General features: G+C 39.2%; 1 pseudogene; it reads left to right on the top strand.

Annotated features, from left to right (window-relative positions):
• Window positions 1-24,896, top strand: part of LOC127421803 (inactive ubiquitin carboxyl-terminal hydrolase MINDY-4B-like) — a 47,426-nt pseudogene that overhangs the window by 19,573 nt on the left and 2,957 nt on the right.

The raw sequence follows: 24,896 nt of genomic DNA, 5'->3' as shown, positions 1-24,896 counted from the left end.
CTAAAACTTTTGCACAGTACTGTGCAAATACAGTATATATATATATATATATATATATATATATATATATATATATATATATATATATATATATATATATATACACAGTACTGTGCAAAAGTTTTAGGCACTTGTGAAAAATGTTGTATGGTGAAAATATTTTCAAAATTAATGCCATAAATAGTTTTGATCAATTAACGTCGTACAAAGTGCAGTAAACATAAAAAAAGCTAAATTAATATTTTATGTGACCACCTTCGTCATCAAAACAGCACCAATTATCCTGGGTACACCTGAACACAGTTTTTTAAGGTTCTTGGCAGATAGGATGTTTCAGACATCTTGGATAATTTGCCACAGATCTTCTATGTGTTTAGGCTGTCTCAATTGCTTCTGTCTCTTCATGTAATCCCAGACTGACTCGATGTTCAGTGGAGGGCTCTGTGGGGGCCCATGCCCTGCTGCAGGGCTCCCTGTTCCTCTATTCTATTCTATTCTATTCTGTTTGCAAAAGAAATGTTTGGGAATCTAAAATCTATATTTTCTAACACACTAAAGCAGAAGATAAAAATAAAATTTTTGTAAGGCAAATGTTTTTGTGAAAAATATTATGTGCCTAAGACTTTTGCACAGTACTGTATATATATTTAGTAAAGATCTAGTGCTGCTTGCTAATAATGTATGTATATTGTTAAAATCGATTAATCTGTTGATTATTTCTTCAATTAATCAGATAAAAAGACAGATTTGACATTCTTGTGCAATGTTTTTCTAAAAATAAAAAGTGCAAAATGCATCAAATAAGACTTTTAGACTAAAAAGGGTCAATGATGTGACGCTCATTTTATTTTATTATTATTTTTTTTTTTTAAATACATAAAAATGCCTAAAAAATAAATTCACCTAAAACTACTACTTACACCTCTTCTATGATGAACATGTTTTTAATTACTGAGTTCAAAGTCATTTTGGTATTTTTTCTGGGGCTTAAAGAAAAAAAAAATGTCATGTGGTTTAACCGTCAGGAGCCAGTAAAAAAAAGAAAAGAAAAAAAGAAGAAGCTGACATTATTGAAAAAAATGATTTTGGCAGTTCTGACCTTAAAAAATATGTTTGAAAACTTTTAATTAATAATTAAGTTGACTATTCTCTCATGTATTCAAAGTGCTAAACAAATATTTTAATACATTTTACTTGATGTTTACATCACATGACTTTTTAATGTCATTAAATTTTATTTTTATTTTAGAAAATGCTATAAACTAGTTTTAAACAAGATTTTAAAAGTCAAACTCTGAAAACCATATTTGTCAGTGATTCATAACACAATGTTATGCTAAACATGTTATAAGTCTAAGTGTTGTAAGTCTTTTTTCTCACTCGTATATTAGAGACCAATTGAGGAGACAACAAAAGCCGATGAGGACAGTGTCGACTCTTCCAGACCTGCAACCTCTGCACACCACATCAGTGCACAGAACAACCAGTTAACAGTGCCGTACTCTAGACCTCATACCTCATACCCTTGCAGTGTCTCCAAGTCTGGGTGGGCAATCGCTGTCACCAGAGCTCACAGTGGTGAGTTGTGGAACATGACCCTGTCACTTGACCCTGGTTGTCTTGCCTCCCATGTGCATCACAACAGACTTGGACTTTGTGTGTGTTAATGCGTGCACGATAGACAGGAATATGGACTGATCACTTATTTATGAGAACTATAAGCATTAGATCCAGTTAGTGAGGGTGTTTTAATATAAACATGTAACTACTAATAATTATGCTTCTAAATTGTACATTTACAAAATGTAAATTTTTAAAAACATTTCAAAGGTGTTGGACCTGGATGTAGACTTAAGTTTATCCCAAATCAATAACTCTTATCCTAATAGCTTTTTTTTCTGCATGATTATAGTAATTTTTTTTCTTTTTTTTTTTTTTTTACATAATCCATTTAGATTTTTTCACTCATGCAGACTTTGAGAAAAATTTTGTTTGGAAATACCTTTCATATATTCAACTATGAGTAGAAGAAATCGTTCTTCAACTTGTGGGAGCCTTTCTCTGAAATGTTTTACGCTCTGGAGGCAGAGAGGGTGAGTTTTATGTACATTAACTTCTGCATGAGGGTTGAACCAAATTGATAACTTATTTTGTCATTACTGGCCATTACTTGTTGTTATTTGTTAAAGGCTATAAACCCTTCCAAATAAAAATAGGTGACTAGTAATAAGCTTTGATACATTCAATGTTTTTAAAATGTTCAATTTAAATAATTTCCTTCAAAACCTTAAGTCTCAATGATTAAGTGATGGAGAAAGAAACACTTATATGATTGCACTTGTGACAAAATCAAGTACTTTGCAGCCTTTGTAGAGTCAAATATAGTGTCAAATTTCAGGACTTTTAAAAAATGCAATTATTCGCAATTAACTATAAAAATCATGCAAATGTATTTTAGTACTGTGATTTATATTTCAGCAATTTAAACAAACAAGAATCAAACAAAAATATTGTAAACATAATGCATTTACAATGGAAGTCCATGGAGCAACCATTCTTTTGAAACTAATATTTGTCAGTTGTGCAATTTTTATGTTTGTGCATTTTAGACTTAAAAGTGCGCTCAGTTATTTTTCCCACATTAAACCACTAAAGAAATGAATAATACTTTTGAAAAATATTTGGATCCACTTTATACTAGGTGTCTTTAACTACTATGTACTTAATCACTGATAAAATTTACTTATTATGTAAATATGTGTTGTTGCATTGTACTTACATTTAAAGTACCTGCATTAAATTACATTTGTAGTTACACTGTTAACCTTACACATAATCCTAAACCTAACCTACACCAACCCTTACCCTTAACTCCCGGATAAGGCTATGCCACCAGTGGTGAAGGGGTAGATCCCGAATGACCACCTAGAGCAGTGGTTCTCAATTTTTTTGGGTCATGCCCCCCTTTAAAACAAGAAAAACTTTCGCTTTAAGACTTAAAACAGCCTGAAGTTTATACTCATAAGCCTCCAATTATATTAAGACTGAGGAAGAGACATTGTCAAAAGTAAATTATTATTTAACACTGTTATTTAACGCTGAGGTGTGTACAGTATTTTTGCACCACTACAGTTTTGATACTTACAGTTACAGTATAAAGCTGGGATAGGATAAAGTGGTGAAACACTTTACAATAAGGTTCCATTTGTTAACATTAGTTTACAACATTATTTAACATAAACTAACAATGAATAATACTTTTACAGCATTTATTAATCTTGGTGAATGTTAATTTCAACAAATAGTAATACGTTTTTAAAACCAACATTTTTATATGTTAACATTAGCTCCCTTTCAAGAAGGTAATTTAATGCTGTGTCAGAAGCTGACATGAGGAGACTCCCTGGGGAGGCCATTCCTTGAAACCCTGTACCATCATTTCTATTTGATTGGCTAATGATGCTTGGTGTTCCACCCCATGCTCACCTATCATGAGTATATAAGGTGTTGCCAGCGTTACATCCCCAGATTTTCCTCTTCCAGGGACGCGTGTATATCTCTCGTGCCTCCTGAACCCTACAAACACTTCAGCTGTTCTTATCTGCACCTGGTCAGCAAGACGGTCTAATCTTCTCCCTCTGTGCTACTGCAGAAGCAGCGTTCCCTTCAAATCACTTCCATGTTTTCACAGTGGTGTGTTTCTGCCTGTTTCTAATAAGCCAGAAACTAAAGAAGCAGATTCACTAAAAGAGCCACTTGTTGAAAAGTACGTCACTTTAAAGACAGACATTTTTTACTAGTTTTTTCCACCTGCGAGTGATATCCCTCTGGCTGACGGGGTTGAGCACTGTCCTCTAACAGTGTTAATTGAGACCGATTACATTCATTGTGGACTTATGAAAATCATGACGCTTGGCTCTAGCGGCTCGCTTTCATTTTGAAAGCCGAAGCTGGTCATCTCTCTTCCAGCTAATGCTCCTTGTCAGCTCCCAAGTGAGAGGTGGGAGGAGGAGATATAGGGTGCAGATATTTTCGGAGGGTTTTTGTGCCTCCTTTTTCTCAGTATTAAGTGGTTTGCTGTTGAGTACGAGTGCTGTATATAGTGTCGGCTGAACCCTCTCTGACACAGCGCCCGCTGAGATTGATTGTGTTCATGGCGAACAAATGAAACTCAATACGCTTTGCTTTCGGCATGCTTTCCGAAGCCACTTCCCTCTCCTCTCACTAACGCTTCTCTGCAGCTCCTGAGAGACCATAAGATTGAGACATGAGAGGATACAGAGCATGGAGATTTTAGGAGGTTTTTCATCAGCTTAAGCCTTGTGTGCCTTCTTTTTCTCCAAATGAAGCTGTGCATTGGCATGCATGATATGATCACGTTTTGCTTAGCTTTCATTAGTGAAACATTGTATTGAAACATGCATGCATTCAGGTGAGTGGCTTGCCATTTTTATCCCCCGAGGGTGTGAAACTGGACAAAGTGTTCTCTGAGATTGAGCTGCTTCAGGTTTTCACTTGAGGCCTAAAAACAGGGTTAAGAGCGAGTTGGTAGTACGGAGTAGCGAGTACGGATGAGACCTCTCCAGTGCTGGCTCAGCCCAATATCCAATGATCCTGGTGAACCGAGTTCTCCTCAGTGCAAAGCGCATCTCTGACCAACTGAACAGCAGATTACGTTTACTCTAGCATAAGGATGCACTCTCAAAGTATATGTTTGTCACCTCTGAGGGCTTGTCTATAAGCAGCAACCCCTGGTCAGCAGGATTCTGCGTGGTACGATATGGCTTAGAGCCTTTTTTGCCCCTCTTCCAACCCAATCTGGCACTTAGCGCTGGTGTTAAACGTGCTTATGTGTTCCCCTTTTGAGCCATTAAAGGCGGTAAGCTTTTTCATATTTTCAGGAGACTGTGCTGCTATTCATTTTTGACACGGTGTTGTTACCCTACAAACATTCTCTCTCCCCCTTTGAGTTGGACAAGGCTTAGAGGTTACACATGCTCTACTGAGTAAGGGTTTTGAGCATATACAGTTCTGTGCAAAAGTCTTAAGCACATAAGATGTTTCACAAAAACATTTGTCTTTACATTGTTATTTTTATCTTCTGCTTTAGTGTGTTAATAGAAAATATAGATTTTAGGTTCCCAAACATTTCTTTTGCGAACAGATTAGAATAGAATAGAGGAACAGGGAGCCCTGCAGCAGGGCATGGGCCCCCACAGAGCCTCCCACTGAACATCGAGTCAGTCTGGGATTACATGAAGAGACAGAAGCAATTGAGACAGCCTAAACACATAGAAGATCTGTGACAAATTATCCAAGATACCTGAAACATCCTATCTGCCAAGAACCTTAAAAAACTGTGTCCAGCATGGGGGCCTGGGTAGCTTAGTGGTAAAAGATGCTGGCTACCACCCCTGGAGTTCGCTAGTTCAAATCCCAGGGCATGCTGGGTGACTCCAGCCAGGTCTCCTAAGCAACCAAATTGGCCCGGTTGCTAGGAAGGGTAGAGTCACATGGGGTAACCTCCTCATGGTCACTATAATGTGGTTTGTTCTCGGTGGGGCGTGTGGCGAGTTGAGTGTGGATGACGCGGTGGATGGCGTGAAGCCTCCACACGCACTATGTCTCTGTGGTAACACGCTCAACAAGCCACGTGATAAGATGCATGGGTTGGCGGTCTCAGATGCGGAGGCAGCTGGGATTCGTCCTCCGCCACCTGGATTGAGGCGAATCACTACGTGACCACGAGGACTTAAAAGCGCATTGTGAATTGGGCATTCCAAATTGGGCAAAAAAAGAAAAAAAAAACTGTGTCCAGGTGTACCCAGGAGAATTGGTGCTGTTTTGATGACAAAGCTGGTCACACAAAATATTAATTTAGCTTTTTTATGTTTACTGCACTTTGTACAACATTAATTAATCAATAAAAACTATTTATGGCATTACATTTGAAAATATTTTCACTATAAAACATTTTTCACAAGTGCCCAAAACTTTTGCACAGTACTGTATATTGACCAAGCAAGACAATTCAGGGTGTCTGAACAACTGTTCATCTGTTTTGGAAGCCACTACAAAGGTTCAGCTGTCTCCAAGCTGAAGATGCAAGCCAGGGCAATAGCTTCAATGACACAGTAGGATGAGTCACAAGGCATACAATGTGCTATGGGTCTGAAAACCCATTCTAAATGAGTATGGCCTCCTCCTGGGCATGGACAAAGGGCATCTGTTTGACTGCAGGTTAGGCTTCCCATAACACCTTCGCCAGCTTTTATAACCTGCATGTATCTTCCCTCTCTTCTCAGATTTTCACTGATAATTATGGTTAATTGTTAATGTTCACTATCAAATTGGTCAGTGTCATTGTCTGGTGTATGGTTGGAATATGTGGTCTCTCTATTCCCAAGGGTGTGAAAGAGAGTGTGAAATGTTTACTATCCTCAGTGCTAGTGTCATAATACATAGCCTGTAGCCAGCCGTTTGCCCTGCTCCGCTTATCCCTTATTGCACATAAATATGTTGGGACATTGATCCACTAACTGGTTGGTTAGTGTCTTTGTCTTGACAGCGAACCATTTAGTTCAGGGTTTCCCACTCATTTCCTATTTGTTAATATGAAGCAGTGGTTTATGCAATGTCTTGTTACTACCCTGTTAGCTAGTGGATATTGCTGATCAGTAGCACAGCATTATGGTATACAATCCCCTAGTCTCATCATCCGACACAGTCTCGAAGTTACCTTCTTGAAAGGAAATGTCTCGGTTGCTCACGTAACCTTGGTTCTATCTGAAAGATTTGAGATTACTGGAATTAATACAAACAAAAAAATATTTATATCATTTGGTGTAAGCCCCATCCTATGGTTCAGCACTCAGACGCTGCTTGAACTGTCAGATCCTGCCAGAGGCGATGCCGGCAGGGGAGCGGAGCTTACCACCACCCAGGACAAGACCTAAACTGGTGGAGATGGGGTGGGATGGGGGGTAAAAACACAGAAGTATGCAAACAATGAGAGACAGCTGGCAGGCTTTTAAAGCGGAGGCTGTATTGTGATTGGATGAGATGCCTGATAGATGAATCCCAAGATCTCCCTGCTAGAACTACACTTACGCTTACATTTCTATTAGAAATATTAGAGATTATTGGGATTAATACAAATGAAAACATACTTATATCATTTTACGTAATACCCGTCCTATGGTTTAGCACTCAGATGCTGCTTGAACTATCAAATCTTGCTGGAGGTGATGACGGCAGGAGAACGGAGCTTACCTCAAAAGGAATATAACCTATTTTAAACCTAGCCCCCAAAAGAAAATCAAAACAATATTATTAGACTCAGGACAGCAAACGGGTCTCCGGAAGGTGTGAGACGAATCTGTAAGAAGAAATAAATATGAATGATGCAACATGGCCTTTATATAACTGTATGACATACTACTATTGTGCCATACCCTGCAGGAGGGTAGGCTGCTTATGAGAAATGTTGAGCCCTTGTGAATGGGTGAGCCTTGTTTGTGCAATATCTTTGCAGAGTGTATACAATGCTGATTGAGCCCTTTGATGAGGGTGAATGTTGTTTGTGCAATAGCCTTTGCTGAAGGATATAAAATGTTTGCGTTTGAGCCTTTTGATAAGGGCAAATGTTAATGGCAATAGCTTTGCCAGAACAGTGTTGAGTTTGAGCCCTAAGATAAGGGTGGCATTGTTGCACAATACCATTTGTTGAAAAATAAACAAGGGCAAATGTTATTTGTGCAATATCCTTGCCATAGGATAACAACGTAATGTGAGGGCCAGTGTAAGTTACTTTCAAAAAGCAATCCACTACTGATTACTGATTACTTCTCTAAAATTGTAATCGTATTACTTTACTGATTACTTCATGGGTAAAGTAATCAGATTACTAATTACTTTTAAATTACTTTCTAAAACCAATCAAACCTGTGAAAAAAACAAATATGACACTAATAGCTCTTTTAGTACTTTAATATTGATTGAAAACAATAACAAAATTACAGCAATATAACAAAGACAGCAACTTGGCTAAAGAGATCCGATGCATTTCTAAATATGCAACTTAACTTTCTTATCTCAAATATGCTGTAGTAGTATGTTCAGGTGTGTGTGTGTCTACTATCTACAACCTTCTTAGCTGTGTGTGGCATGTACGTGTACAGTATGCTTGTTTACCTGTGTTTGTGTTGGTGTGAAAGACAGAAAAAGAGTACAAATTAAATGAAAACATTTCTGAAAACACATTTATAAATAGCTTTGATAGTAAATCCATTGTGTATTTGAATGCTTGTTGTTTCTTTTCGGTGCGCATATACAGGTTTGCTTATGTGTTGCATCATGCATGTATATGTGTGCATGTACAGTCTGCTTGTGTGTGTACATGTGCAGTATGTGTGTGTTTAAACAACTTTACAGATAGTGGATTATTTCTACCTCCCTGCTTGTGCTCGGACAAGTATCATTTATCACTTGCGCATCTGTAATGCTATTGCATTGTGTCTGTGTTTTATTGTGTAAAGTACATAAAGAACATAAAAGAGCCATTTGCTTAGCGACGTCTTTTTCAAGACTCTGTTCCACAAATTTTTCCACCTTGTGAGTGATATATCCCTCTGTCATATGGGAACATGCGCTGTTTTCCATGTATACCCGAAGCCGATCCCATCTCCTCCTTTGGCAGCTGCAGAGGGACACATGAAGTAGGCACGTGAGGATGGGGTAGAGCGCAGAAATTTGAAGAGGATTTGTTGCCGGCCCAGCCTTGTGTGCCTCTCTCCTCCAGCCAGGGCTGGGAGCAGGCTGACACAGAGCTCGCTGAGATTGATTGTGAGTGCATGAAATCTTGAAACGCTTTACTCATCTGCCGTTGCCTTGATACATGTCCTCTATGCCATGGTGGTTTGTTAGAGTGCATGCTCATTAGCTGGTACAACAACACACATAAAAGTAATAACATAGGACCGTAATACAATTTAAAATGCATTCAGCTTAATATTATTGTCTTAAATGTGTAATCCAAGTAACAGGTTACATTACTGCATACCACAAAATGTAATTAGATACAGTAACACGCTACTTTTTAACACTGGTGAGGGCCCTACGATAAGGGCAACATTGTTGTGCAATACCCTTTGCCGAAAAATAGATAACATTTGATTATGAGTCCTCCGATGAGGACAGCCATTGTTTGTGCAATATCTCTGCCAAAAGATGAACAAAGTAATGTAAGGGCCCTACGATAAGGGCAATGTTGTTGTGCAATACCTTTTTCAGAAAGATAAACAAGGGCGAATGTTATTTGAGGAATAATCCTGCTAAAGGATAACAATGTAATGTGAGGGCCCTAAGATAAAGGGCGATGTTGTTGTGCAATACCTTTTGCCAAAAGATAATATTTGATTGAGTCCTTCGACGAGGACGGCCATTGTTTGTTTAATATCTCTGCCAAAAGATGAACAAAGTAATGTGAGGGCCCTACGATAAGGGCAATGTTGTTGTACAATACCCTTTGCAGAAAAATAAATAAGGGCGAACATTATTTGAGGAATAAACCTGCCAAAGGATAACAATGTAATGTGAGGCCCCTAAGATAAAGGGTGATGCTGTTGTGCAATATTCTTTGCCAAAAGATAAGTTTGATTGAGTCCTCCGACAGGGACAGCTGTTGTTTGTGCAAGATCTCTGCCAAAGGATGAACAATGTAATGTGAGGGCCCTATGATAAGGGTGATGTTGTTGTGCAATAGCTTTGCCTGAAGGATGAACATTTTTGCATTTGAGCCCTAAGATAAGTGCAACATTGTTGCACATTACCCATTGCTGAAGATGATTAACGTTTGATATAAGCCCTCCATTGAGGGTGGCCATTGTTTGTGCAATATCTTTGCCAAAGGATGAACAATGTAATGTGAGGGCCCTATGATAAGGGTGATGCTGTTGTGCAATACCCTTTGCCAAAAGATACTTAATGCTTGATTATGAGTCCTCAATGAGGCCGGTCATTGCTTGTGCAAGATCTCTGCCAAAAGATGAACAATGTTGTGCAATACCCTTTGCCAAAAGATAAACAAGGGTGAAAGTTATTTGTGCATGGCTTTGTACAACAGTGTACTTCACTGTACTTTGTACCTTGTACAAGAAAATGAGTGACCCACGTTTGGTTTCAACCATGAAAATTTGTAAAATTACAATGTATGCATGGAGACACACTGAGAGTCCAGTGTCCTTGGGGCACTACAGACATGTCCAACGTAGGCTGTGGAGCCCTGTGCGAAGGAATAGGGCCCCAAATTTTAAATACAAAAGGAAAGTTTGCAGAGAAAACCATGCTTGGCCTTGTGAGAAGGCGGATATGATTGTACGGTATCCTTGCTAGATGATAGACATGCTTGAAATTGAAAATTTGTTTGTGCAAGCCCCTGCAAAGATAAACAATGCTTTGCCATGTGAAGGGAATTAAATGCTTTATTATAAACCACATTAGCTGTATCGTGGGATGCTCTTAGGAGATGGAACTAATGAAGAATAATGTGATATTTGATGCTGAAGCTTCTGTTGAAGCCTGTGTTAAACCTCAAAGCGAATGCATGATCCATGACATGTGAAGCTTCAATCAACTGATATTTGTATCTGCTTGAAAGAAGCGCTAATCCAGCACAGTTTTATCCCAATAGGAAAAAAGAACGCCTTACTTAGCTGCTAGTAAATGTTACATAATCTGCCATTGTATGACATCACTCATCACTGCCCTTTTCTCACAGTTTCTCCCTTTGTGTTAAGAAAAAGAACAAAAGTCATACGGGGTTATAACAACACAGGGGTGAGTAATCAATTGCTGAATTTACATTTTTGGGTGAACTATCCCTTTAAATTTTGACAAGAGATGTATTTAATGAACTGTATGCAGAACTTGAGTAATGAAGCTGGAATTCAAATGTTGTGATAAGGCCTAATTAGAAAGATTCATGGTCCTATCACCATCACTAATAAAATAGTTAATGGTTAGCAGTACCCATTATAATACAAATCTCTACATTGTAAATGCCAGAATGACTTCTGATGAATGAAACATGTAACATAACTGTAATTAGGAATGGTACCCCTTGTTTGATTTTATTATTTCTTGTAATGGCAGCAAGTGCATTGTGCTGTTAAAGAAATGTAGAAATGTAATGAGCAAAGCCTACCACTAGGTATCAGAGGGCATGTAGCAACAATGATACTTCCCCTTTAAGGAAATGTGGATATGGTCATGTGAGAAAGAAAAGACACATGATTATGCAATAGGAGTGCAAATGCAACGTAAGAAGCATCATCTTCACGGATATAATCAGGCCCCATACACTGAAGTACTTGTGCGTAAGACGAGCATGAATTAGGAACCTGCTTCCCCAATAGAAGAATGCTCAGGCATGCAAACACTGAGGTAAAATTGAGAAATGTGCACGGCCGCTGTGCTGTGGAATGCACAATCACCTAACATGATCGGTGGGGACCGAATGCTCCAGTACAATGAATATTGATGCTTGAAGCGGTATTGATGCATTATAAGGTTTGTGATGAACAGCGAATTGTGAACATTGGAAGCAGAAGGCCTGAAACCCCATCTATCACCAGCTATTTGCATTGATGATTGTTTCCCAAAAGAAGAATAGACTGAGAACTTAGCGTATTTTTCTGAGACCGACTGGTGATGAGCATGACATCAAGGTGAGTAATAATCCAAAATGAAGCAATTGTTGCTTGGAGAATTGAGGCATGTAGTATGATATTTCACTCAAATACGCGTGAGATAAGCACGGTAGTATGCGAACAATGAGAGACAGCTGGCAGGCTTTTAAAGCGTAGGCTGTATTGTGATTGGATGAGATGAGATGCCTGAGATCTTCCTGCTGGAACTACCCTTCCGCTTACACTTCCCTGAAAGGAAGAAGCGAAACCTACTTAGGTGTGCTGCACTGATATTTTCTCCTGGAGGGGTTCGAGAGATATGCTCTCCTCCCTTCAAACTGAAAATTCTTGGGATATTATGCCTGCCCCATATTATATACTCACGGTACGTAAGCATGAGGCAGAGCGGCAATCGTCACCAGCCAGTCAAACTCGCATGATGCTATAGGGTTTTGAGGCATACTGTAATTTGTGAGAGAACTACTTGTCAAAATGTGAGCCAAAACCATGTTTTCTCTGGCTGTTTTCTTGCAGGGGGAAGCCTGTGCTATTCAGATGGTGGTTCAGGCTCATATTATTAAATACTATGTGCACTCTGATGGCACGGTGGATGGCCGCCTTGGTGTGGAGCGCTCCTATTGTTTTGTTGTTTTTGTTTGTTTGTCCTGTGTTTAGTCATCTTTTTCCAGTCAGTTTTACCAGAGACGAACTGCTGAACATTCAACAGCTTATACCAGACAGTCTTTTCCCGGTTTTTGAATATTCAGATGTTTTGCTAGACATTTTAGTTGGAGGCGCGGCTTTGATGTTCAGGAGACACAGGCAAGGAAGACGAGCTGGTGCACTGGTCAAACACCGTCGGAGGGGCTTTCGAACAACGCTGCCGAGCATTCATCTTGCGAATCTCCGCTCTCTTCCTAACAAAACGGACGAACTACATCTCCTCACCTGCACAAACAAGGACTTTTCAAACTCTGCTGCCTTGTGCTTCACAGAAACCTGGCTGAGTGAAGCCATTCCGGACAGCGCGTTACATCTGCCAGGCTTCCAGCTGTTCAGAATGGATCGCATCGTGGAGTTAACGGGGAAAACGAGAGGCAGTGGAACATGCTTTTACATCAATGAAAGTTGGTGTACAGATGTAACAACTTTAAAGAGGATGTGCTGTCCTAATTTGGAAGCACTCTTTATTAACTGTAAGCCTTTCTACTCACCGCGGGAGTTTTCCTCGTTTATTCTGGTGAGTGTGTATATCACGCCAAATGCGTGTTTGAATGCGGTGCTGCAACAGCTGACTGATCAAATCACAGACACGGAACAACAATACCCGGACTCAGTTATTATTATTCTTGGGGATTTTAACAAAGAAAATCTCACATGTGAACTGCCCAAATACAAACAGCACATTACAGGCCCCACCAGAGACAGGAACATACTGGATCATTGTTACACAGCAATAAAGGATGCATATCGCTCTGTCCCTAGAGCAGCTTTTGGACTCTCTTATCACTGTCTGGTTCATCTTCTTCCAACCTACAGGCAGAAATTAAAATCAACCAAGCCAGTAGTAAGGACTGTAAAGAGATGGACCAATGATGCAGAGTGGGAACTACAAGCCTGCTTCAATTGCATGGATTGGAGTGTTTTTGAGGCTGCAGCCACAGACCTGGATGAGCTCACAGATACTGTTACATTATATGTCAGTTTCTGTGAGGATATGTGCATTCCTACTAGGACTTATTTAAAGTTCAACAATGACAAACCGTGGTTTACAGCAGAGCTCAGGCAGCTTTGTCAGGCCAAAGAAGATGCTTACAGGGGTGGGGATAAAGTCTTGTACAATCAGGCCAGGAACACACTGAACAAGGAAATCAGAGTGGCTAAAAGAAGATACTCTGGGAAGCTGAAAAACAAGTTTTCAGCTAATGACCCTGCATCAGTGTGGAGTGGGATGAAACAACTCACAAATTACAGGACTCCTACCCCCAACCCTGTGGTGGACCAACAACTGGCTGACGACCTGAATGTGTTTTACTGCAGATTTGAAAGACCCAATCTCACACCCCACACCCACTCTGACCTTCACTTCACACAAACACCAACACCTCCTGAAACCCCCTCCTCCCCCCTCCTGCTACTCAACCTGCACTTAAGATCTGTGAAGATGATGTGAGCCACGTCTTTCGGAAACAAAAGATGAGGAAAGCTTCAGGCCTAGATGGCGTCTCACCAGCGTGCCTTCGATCCTGTGCTAACCAGCTGGCCCCCATTTTCACACAGATTTTCAATAGATCACTGGAGCAGTGTGAAGTCCCATGCTGCTTCAAACGCTCAATCATTATTCCTGTCCCAAAGAAACCAAAAATCACAGGACTTAATGACTACAGACCTGTCACCTGACATCTGTGGTCATGAAATCATTTGAGAAACTGGTGTTGGCCTACCTGAAGTACATCACTGGACCCTTTCTAGATCCCCTTTAATTTGCTTATCGAGCATACAGGTCTGTGGATGATGCAGTCAACATGGGATTGCATCATATCCTGCAACATCTGGACAGACCAGGGACATATGCAAGGATCCTTTTGTGGACTTCAGTTCGGCTTTCAACACCATCAACCCAGCTATACGCCAGAATAAATTACACCAACTCTCTGTTACCATGTCTATCTGTCAATGGATTACCAGCTTTCTGGCAGACAGGCAGCAGCTTGTGAGACAGGGGATACTCACTTCCAGCACCTGTACAATCAGCACTGGTGCCCCCCAGGGATGTGTGCTCTCCCCACTACACTTCTCCCTCTGCACCAATGACTGCATCACCAAGGATCCCTCTGTCAAGCTCCTGAAGTTTGCAGATGACACCACTGTCATCGCCCTCATCCAAGATGACGATGAGTCTGCATACAGAAGGGAGGTTGAACAGCTGGCTGTCTGGTGCAGTCAAAACAACCTTGAGCTGAACACGCTCAAAACGGTGGAGATGATTGTGGACTTTAGGAGGAACACCCCAACACTGACCCCCCTCACCATTCTAAACAGCACTGTGGCATCAGTGAAGTCATTCAGGTTCCTGGGCACTACCATCTCACAGGACCTGAAGTGGGAGACACACATTGACTCCATTGTGAAAAAGGCCCAGCAGAGGTTGTACTTACTTCGCCAGCTGAGGAAGTTCAACCTACCACAGGCGCTGCTGATACAGTTCTACTCAGCGGTCACTGAGTCTGTCCTCTGCACTTCAATAACTGTCTGGTTTGGTTCAGCTACGAAATCAAACATCAGAAGACTACAAAGGACAATTCCGACTGCTGAGAGGATTATTGGTTGCCCCCTGCCCCCTTCAAGAACTATACACTTCCAGAGTCAGGAAAAAGGCTGGAAAAAAAATCACTCTGGACCCCACTCACCCTCCCCACTACCTTTTTGAACTGTTGCCTTCTGGCTGACGCTTCAGAGCTCTGAGCACCAGAACCATCAGGCACAGGAACAGTTTTTTCCCTAGGGCTATCCATCTCATGAACAGTTAAATTGTCCCATTGAGCAATAACTATGTGCAATACACAGTTTAGTCTTTTTTTATTATTTATCCAACACATCCAACCTCTTCTGCCATTTCATTCCTCGGGAAAAAAACAAAATATAAAAAAAACAACATTTGCATTGTACATGACAGATTTGTATTTGCACTGAACATAACAGATAACAGATTTGTATTAGATTACACTACGTATGTGTATGTGTGTATGTATGTATGTGTGTGTCTGTGTGTGTATGTACGTATGTATATTACTATTTTTAATTTTTGATTATGATCTATGTCTTGCTGCTGATTTTGTATTGTTTTTGTATTGTTGTACACTGGAAGCTCCTGTCACCAATACAAATTCCTTGTATGTGTAAGCATATTTGGCAATAAAGCTGATTCTGATTCTGATTCTGATACTTGCTCTTCAGCCGACCAACGAACTCAGAGTGCACACTGCAGAGGCTTAGTGTTATTCTTACCAAAGGTCTTACTTGTTTTGCTGAATAAAATTATTTATTTTAGATGTGTGGTAAATTGAATTATTTACAGAAAAATTACACCATTGTAATGAGGCCAGCTTGTCTTTTGAGTCACATATGATGTTTGGTGTCGAATACAAAAGATATTTAGCAGAATGTTCAAGTTGCTCTTTTAAATAAAACACATTTTTTCACAAATTTAATCATTTGTGTTTATGTTGTCATTGTACTAAAGCAAAAACAACAGCCTGATCTCATGAAAATAACATGACTGTGAAAACATTTTGCAAAATGAAATTTCATGGTTCAATACATGTATCGCTGTAGTTTTGAGGTGAAATGTCCACTGTGTTGCGGTTAAAGCAAGTTAAATGTTCTCCCAAAACGATAATGGTTAAGGTTAATTGCTTTTTCGAGTATTAAATGAACAAAACCTAACTTCCCAGGGGTGGACTGAGACTAAAAAGTGGCCCTGGACTTTCTGGCCCAGAGTGGCCCACCAAACCTGGCCCGCAACACACAATTTCAAAGTTTTGTGTTAAAAAAAAAACAAATGAAATTTCTGTTGACTGCTAATCATGACATCGGGCCCCACTGGTGCAAGAATAGTCATAACTTTAAAACATATAAAACTGGATTTTTTTAGAGAAAGCACTTAAAGGAATAGTTCACCCAAAAATGAAAATTTGCTGATAATTTACTCACCAAGAGTTTCTTTCTTCATCAACACAGAATTTAAGATTTTTAGGATTTCATTTCAGGCCTCCTCCTTTAAACAATGCAAGTGAATGTACTCCATTTTTTGATGGTCCAAAATGCATATTTAGGGTGCATAAAAATAATTCACACGACTACAGTCGACAAATAAAGTTCTTCTGAACCCAAACGATTGATTATTTTTTAGAAACAAAACAATACTTATATACTTTTTAACTATAAATATTCACTTCTGTACATTTCTGTGACGTGCGTTCATGAGAGGGATGACGTAAGCTCGTTGGTAAGGTAGCGTCACGTGGAGGAGGAGGCAGGAAGCGCGTCATTGTTTACAAGAGGAGCAGCGCTGTACAAAAGTTTAATTGACTTTGCTGTAGATTTGTATTTGTATAAGTGTATTGTTCAAAATGGTCATTTGGCATGTGTATCCTGGATGCTTCAACCTTCAGAAACCCCAAAGAAAATGCCCGCTGGGAAAAATATTAACTTTTCATTGATTGCCTATACATGATCACGAGTGATTGAAGCTCTGGCTTATCGCATTTTACCCCTGAGGATTTCAGACCATCGAAAGAAACAAAGGGTTGATATTTGAATTCATCGGCTGTGCCCGTGCTATTTTTCCAGAGAACTCAGGTATGTGTGAAAACTTTGTCATTGTCACGCCTCCCTTGGGCTCTGCACCTCCTTCAGCACTCCACTCCTCATCACTCGATTTCTAATTCACGGCACCTGCACTCAATTCACTCGTTCATCACTGCCTGCATAAATAACTCACCTTCACGCCACTTCACTGTCTCACTGTGTAAACCCTGTGAATCTCAGTAAATGCTCCCGCACTTGGTTTCTCTAACTACAACTTGTGTGGCAGTGTCCTGACAGTCATATATCCTATATATTTCTGCAAAAGTAAAAGCACAAGTAGATATCGCAACGGCATTGCTCTGAAAAAATGGATGGTTATTTACTGCAGGAATGTTTTTTTATTATTATTAGGAAATTAATAATAATAATAATAATAATAATAATAATAATAATAATATTATTATATATTGTTTTGGACTGTTTTGGTTTGTGAACAGTGCTTGGTCTGTGGTCTGTGCAAGTTTCTCTTGGAAACAATGATGCGCTTCCTGCCTCCTCCATGTGACGCGTGACCTTACCAACGAGCTTACGTTATCCCTCTCATGAGCGGGCGTCACAGAGATGTACGGAAGAGGACATTTGTAGTTAAAATGTGTATAAGTATTGTTTTATTTCTAAAAATAATCAATCGTTTGGGTTCAGAAGAACTTTATTTGTCGACTGGAGTCGTGTGGATTATTTTGATGCACCCTAAATATGCATTTTGGACTGTCAAAAAATGGAGTACATTCACTTGTATTGTTTAAAGGAGGAGGCCTGAAATGAAATCCTAAAACTCTTAAATTCTGTTTTGATGAAGAAAGAAACTCAGATACATCTTGGATGGCCTGAGGGAATTATCAGCAAATTTTCATTTTTGGGTGAACTATTCCGTTAAAATCACTTTATAGCTCAGACAAATAACATGTCTGAAAATGTTTTCCCAACATACAGATGTTAGGTTAAAATGTACATTCAAGTTCAACGAAAAATGTGTATTTTATGTGCTGTGGCAAGCATTTCTTCAAAGTTTGTAAAGATCTTAATAACCTTTGTTGGGCCTCATGTATTCAGATAGAAGACAAAGGCAGGCCTAACAGTCGTAAAACCTAACTCAGCCCCCACACATTCCATGTCGTACATTTTACTGATAAAAATCACGCCAAAATCAAACAAAGGGAGTCCAAAACAGACTACAAATCCAGGAAGCCTTGCTCACTAAAGGATCGAGCTCTCAACTCCTATTGGATGAGGCACACAACAGAACGTCCCTCAAACGTGACATCATCAGGAGTTCAAATAATTCTGAAATGCTAAAAGATTTTGCTTCCAGCGACTTCGTTCACCGAATAAAGACGTAGCTTTTGCTGCTCTCCGGTGCAACCTCGTGGCACAAGGGAGTAATGTCTGACTTGAAACTGCAGCCATACAATCTCCATCTCGCTGGACGAGTTGAGATTACTCTGTGTTCAACCAAACACTCTAACAGATCCGAAGGAGACCGCCGAGCAATACGCATCTTCATCCGTTGGCCTACAGAGGTGAAGAGATTAAAGATTTCTCTTCCATCTTCAATCAAGTCGACATTTCTGAGTTCTCCGCCAGCCCGCCGAGAATCAACAGCCGTACCGCCCGCCGACAGAGTGAGGAAACGGCCTCCCGTCATCACCCTAGCCTCAAGGAACCGGGTCAAAGTTAAAGGACGGAGGAAAACACATTCTACCTGTGTCCTCATGCGATTCAAGTAAGAGGTTACGTCTGAGCAGAGATAGAATATTATAGCGTGTTATTCTTGTGTTTCAAGGTTTTTTGCTTGTACAGTTTACGGACCGCCATGTCCGCTCATTATTAATACTCAGGGTATTAATTATCACAAATTTGTTTTGCTGTATTGTGGTCCAACCAAATTGGATTGTTGTGCATTTTCGCCACCGCGGGTGAGACAGAAACTGAGTTCATCCATTAGAGTCAAATAACGCAGGACTTTTACGAGCCCCGCTCGTAAAACCGCGTCTCTGAGTGATGAACACGGCTGCTTTCTCTCCAGCTATCGCGAAATCAGCTTTCGGGCTGTCACTTAATAATCTCTCTCTCTCTCACTAACCACACTGACACACACACACACACACACACACACTGTCACACACACACCTTATGTGTTATAGGATTATTTTTATTTCCATATCTAATCATATCACTGTTTAGTTTGTAGTTGTAAGTCGGAAGTTTATTGACTGCATTGTATTAATTATTAATTGATATTACTGCATAAATAAATTTTTGTTTATATGACAAAGAGAAGTGTTTTGGTTTGTTTTGCATACGCCTGTGTCATGCTGACGGGATGTCAGTGCTTGGATTCAAACCTTCATTCATTGTTTTTTTCCCGAAAATCGATATTCTTCAGATGTTGATTTTCCTAAGAAAACAATCTAATATTGAGACTGTTTTAATATTCGGTTATTAGTCCCTGATTCCAGGGTGGTGCCCCGTCAATGTTAATCCTTATTAATATTCTATTGATTTTTGATAATTGATAATTATCTTTGATTGAATTTGAATGATCAATAAGCTATTGTTAATTTTAATGTTTCATCGATGTTAACAATTAACGATTATCTTTGATAACTGTTGATTTTAAAGGATTAAAAAAGCTAACATTGATTCTCATCAATGTTCTATTGATTTTAATAATTAATAATTATCTTTGATAATTATTAATTATTGCTAATAACCAAACTTGCTCCAAAACGTAGCACACTACATTTACTGGAGTCCCATATGAGGTTTTAATGAGTTAGATCCAATTAATTAATTTAAATATTAATTAATAACTACAGAAATAATTATTAATTATTTCTGATAGTAACACTGATCTAAATAACCAGTAAAGCCCAACACCTTTCAACTTTTCTTAGTTAATATGAGGTTGTGGAAACAACAAGTATAATAATAATAATATATTATATATGTGTATATAGTTATAAAAGATCATAAAATGATGTGTCATATAGATGACAATGCATAAAATTTCATGTCAATTACCCACTTAACTGAATACATTTTTATTTTTAAAAAATCAGTGAAAACAAAGTTAGCCAGAATATGTACATACGTATATAAATATAAACAAATATAAGATTTTTGCAGATTAATTGCTCATATTATCACTCTATGTGAGTTTGTTGCATTTTTATATCTGCCACGTTTTAATTCCTTCCCCAGATTATTCTTGAGAAAAAGTGAAAAGCCCAGTGCTTTGACAAGCGCTGTTTCTACTGTTCTTTAAACAAAGTAAGCCTCAAAGTCTCACATTGCCACTTTTCTGCATTTTTATCAGGCATGAGCATTATTCAGCAAGCTGCACTTCAGCTCCCTGTGTTAAGAATAAATTATGCAAATGACTATGTACTGCTCATAGCTTTACTGTTGCAGTTATTTGTCATTTTGTGATTATTCAGAGCTCATCTTATACTTAATATGTTGTCTTTGGTTGTCACCATTATTGTGATTTGTATGTAAAAAAAAAATAATTTGGTACCGAATTAACTGTTTGAATGGTTATGCACTGCAATGTGAAAGTAATTTCAAAATATGAGTCGTTCATATTTTGAACCATTTTGATACAAGCCATTGTATCAGTTTTACCTTACAGAGATCATTGAATATTCGCTCTGTTATGGGGTCCGCGTGGGCATGTTGGAGCCCAGGGCAGCTGTTTATTTCGGCTGTAGAGTGGACGGCCCAAATTACCCAGCAGCCCACGGGGAAAACTTCCGATGCTCCCGATGGCCAGTCCACCCCTGTACCTCCCTAATGTAAACCTTTAACTGAAACCTAACCAATAGTGTTGTTATAAGCAAATGTGAGATGATTATTATCAAATATGTGAAAAATATATACAAATATATTTAAAATATTCAAATAATTCAATTCTGAATATTTTTTGACCCCCTGCTGAAACTCCTTGGTCCATACAATTTTTGCACTCATCTTTCAAGAATTAAAGTTGAGTTTTAATTTAAATTTTAAATTAAAGACATTTACATTTTGAATTTAATGCTTTAGAAAACTTGGAATGTAGCTCAGAAGTTATACTGAGTACTTTTATGTTGCTTTTTTTTATCCTTTCTGGAGTTTGACAACCACAAGTTGTCCACTTTCTGTCTTTCTTTACTTCTTTCTTTTATTTATTTTGTGGAGTTTGGTGGAGGTAGGGGAGAAGGAGCAAAGGAAGGTGCTGGGAGCTGCTCTAACTGACATCTTGTGGACAGCTGGCAAGAAGCAGACAGCTACTGTCTCCTTGGTTACATCAGAGGGCTGTTTCACCCCTCACCTGGACTAAAAACTGGACAGCTTTACAGAGAAAGTGCATGTAGTGTTTATGAGAACACAGATATACAGTACAACCAACTTATAGCCTCTAAGTCCAGCAAATATGTTGTTATTGACATACATGTTGTTATGAGCCAAAACATTGTGGACACCTGCCTAATATGTTGTTGGTCCTCTGCGTGCTGCCAAAACAGTGCTGACATGCCGAGGCATGGACTCTACAAGACCCCTGAAAGTATCCTGTGGTATCTGGTACCAAGACATTAGCAGCAGATCCTTCAAGACCTGTAAGATGCGAGGTGGAGCTGCCGTGGATCGAATTTGGTCCAGCACATCACACAGATGCTCGATTGGATTGAGATCTGGGGAATTTGGAGGCCAGGGGGCGTTTTACAGAAAAGTTCCTATCTTAAGTCTTAAATTAAGATCTGATCAGTCAAGTTAGGATTTTTCACAAAATCATATTACAGAAGCAAATCCTAACTGTAGTTAAGATAAGAGTGCAATTAAGACATTGTATTAATGTCTTAAATGAGATCCTAACTGAAATTGGTTACCAAACAGATAAGATAAGATTCTAAAGTTAGGATCTTTCTGTAATACCCCCCAGGGCAACACCTTGAACTCTTCATCATGTTCCTCAAAGTGTGCAGTGTGGCAGAGCGCATTATCCTGCTGAAAGAGGCCACTGCCATCATGGAATACCATTGCCATGAAGGGGTGTACCTGGTCTGCAACAATGTTTAGGTAGGTGGCACGTATCAAATTGACATCCACATGAATGGCCAGACCCAGGGTTTCTCAGCAGAACATTTCCCAGAGCATCACACTCAACTCAACTGGCTTGTCATCTTCACACAGTGCATCCTGGTACCATCACCTACCCAGTTAAACGGAGCACACGGACACGGCCATCCACATTATGTAAAAGAAAACGGGACTCATCGAACTAGGTGACCTTCTTCCACTGCTCCAAGGTCCAGTTCTGACACTCGCATGCCCATTATTGGTGCCTTCAATGGTGGAAAGGGGTTATCATGGGCCCACTGACTGGTCTGTGGTTACGCAGCCCCATATGCAGCAGGGATCGATGCACTGTGTTTTGTGACACATTCCTCCCATAACCATCATTACAATTTTCGGTTCGGATCAGACGAGATAGCCTTCATTGCCCTTGTACATAAATTTGTCTTGGGTGCCCAACACCTGTCGCCGGTTTGTAGTTTGTCCCTCCTCGGACCACTGTCAGTAGGTACTCACCCCTGCTGACGGGGAGCACCCCACAAGCCTTGCCATTTCAGAAATGCTCTGACTCAGTCGTCTGACCATAACAATTGGGTGTCAAAGTCGCTGAGGTCTTTACTTCTGTCCATTTCTCTTGCATTCAACACGTTGACTACGAGAACTGATTGTTCGCCTACCATCTAATCTACCCAGACCTTGACATGTTGCCTTTTTAGGAGATGATCAATGTTATTCGCTTCACCTGTGAGTGGCCATAATGTTTTGGCTCATCAGTGCATAGCCTCTGAGCCCAGTTAATATGTTGTTATTGATTTTTTATTGATTTTTTAATTTTTTTATTATATAGTTGCAACTTTTTACCTTCAAAAAGAAAGATGTTACAGAATTTATATACAAACACATTCAATGTGTAAGTATAATTTTAATCGTTATTAATAAGACAAGGCAAGAAAATAGGCTAAACACCTTCCAACTGTGCAGCCTAAAGCCCATCCTGGGCATCAAGTGGACCGACCATATTACCAACAACGAAGTCCTCAACCATGCCCAGATTCCTCACACTCATGCACCAACGCCATCTCCACTGGCTGGCCCATGTTTATCGCATGCAGGATGGAAGGATTCCAAAAGATCTCCTGTATGGGGAGCTGGCCACCAGTAAAGGAGCAAAAGGACGCCCCCATCTTCGCTTCAAAGATGTGTGCAAGCACAACATGAGGGAGCTGGGCATGGACACTGAGAAGTGGGAGGAGTATGCCAGTGACCGTCGTCAGTGGCACCACTGATTGACCAAAGGGCTCCAATAGGGAGAAAGGAAGATGAGGCAGGTGGCAGAAGAAAAGCGTGCCTGGAGGAAGAATAAACAACCCTAGGACACGAACTTCACCTGCAACAGCTGCGGCAGAGACTGCCACTCTTGCATTGGGCTGTACAGCCACAGCAGATGCTGTTTCACCAACTGACTTCAGTGTGCATATTCCATTTTCTCTGAAGACCGACGGATGCCATTGAACTATTAATATGAATAATTATTTGTTACACTGGATCTTTTTTTTTTTTTTTTGGAAATAAATTATAAAATATATTTAAATCTTTAATCTATGCCTTTCATTTATATTTGATTTTTTTATGAATTTTCGATGCCTAAAATTCCATTTTAAATATGTGCCCCTTTTTATTGATTGGATTTTGGTGTGAGCAAAAAACTGACTACATTAAACTTGAATTTATTATCTAATTTGTACAATTTCCCTTAAATGTCTATAGTTTAAGAAGGAAGCCATGGAATTATTCTTTTTCTGTATAGCCTTATCTTCTCCAGATCCATTGACAGGTAAAATCATATACTTTTCTGAAGGGTATAATCTGAAATCTAGTCATTTGAGAGAAATCCCTCCATCTTTCAGTCAGCTCATATTTTATCAAATATGATCAATGATAAGGAGAGAATATGAGAAAAATAAAATAAACAAAGAGGATTTATAGCACCTTAAAAAAGTGAAATAAAAAATGTTGGGTGTAAAGGCAATGTACAGGGAGAATAATAAGCACAGTCTTTAAATTTCCAGGATACAAGCAGACTTCGATTTCATTACTACTCATCTTCTGAATTTGAGCTTTTGAACTTTGTGTGTAGACAGGTAAGAAAGATTCCTTGAGGGCCAGTTTTTTTTACATGCAACTTGTGGCATGTATTAGATATGATATTGTAACGTTCTGTAATGATGTTGCTGGCACTGGCAATGACAAAGACGATGACCATGAAGTAAAGAACCAAAGTGCAAATTTATTCCAACGTGTAATCCAAAAACCCTAACTACAAACATGAATGAAATATAAACATGAACTTGACTTAGACGAACTCACAACCAAAGTTACATCAACAAACAATACCTGACAATGGACCATGGAAAACATGAGGGTTAAATACATGACATGGGAGAACACAAGACATAGATAACCAATAAACACTAAGAACTTTAAACAAGATAACAAGACAATAAACCAATGAAAACAAGACACATGAACATGGAGGGAAACATGAAATCACATGACAAAGGATTGCATGACATGAAACAGGAACTAGATTTTCAAAATAAAAGACATGAAAAACATGAACCAACAAAATACACATGACAGATATAATATTTTATAACTTACTGTATATAATAATAGTGGTCAAATGTCAATCTACTAGTGTTTTATTATAGATTATCATGAATTGTTTTACCCACACTTGTAGCTTTAGCCATGGCATCTGCTTTTTGAGTAAATAGGCAC

This window comes from Myxocyprinus asiaticus, chromosome 31, assembly GCF_019703515.2.
Source record: "Myxocyprinus asiaticus isolate MX2 ecotype Aquarium Trade chromosome 31, UBuf_Myxa_2, whole genome shotgun sequence".
Taxonomy (NCBI): domain Eukaryota; kingdom Metazoa; phylum Chordata; class Actinopteri; order Cypriniformes; family Catostomidae; genus Myxocyprinus; species Myxocyprinus asiaticus.
This window is presented reverse-complemented; position numbering and strand designations above follow the sequence as displayed.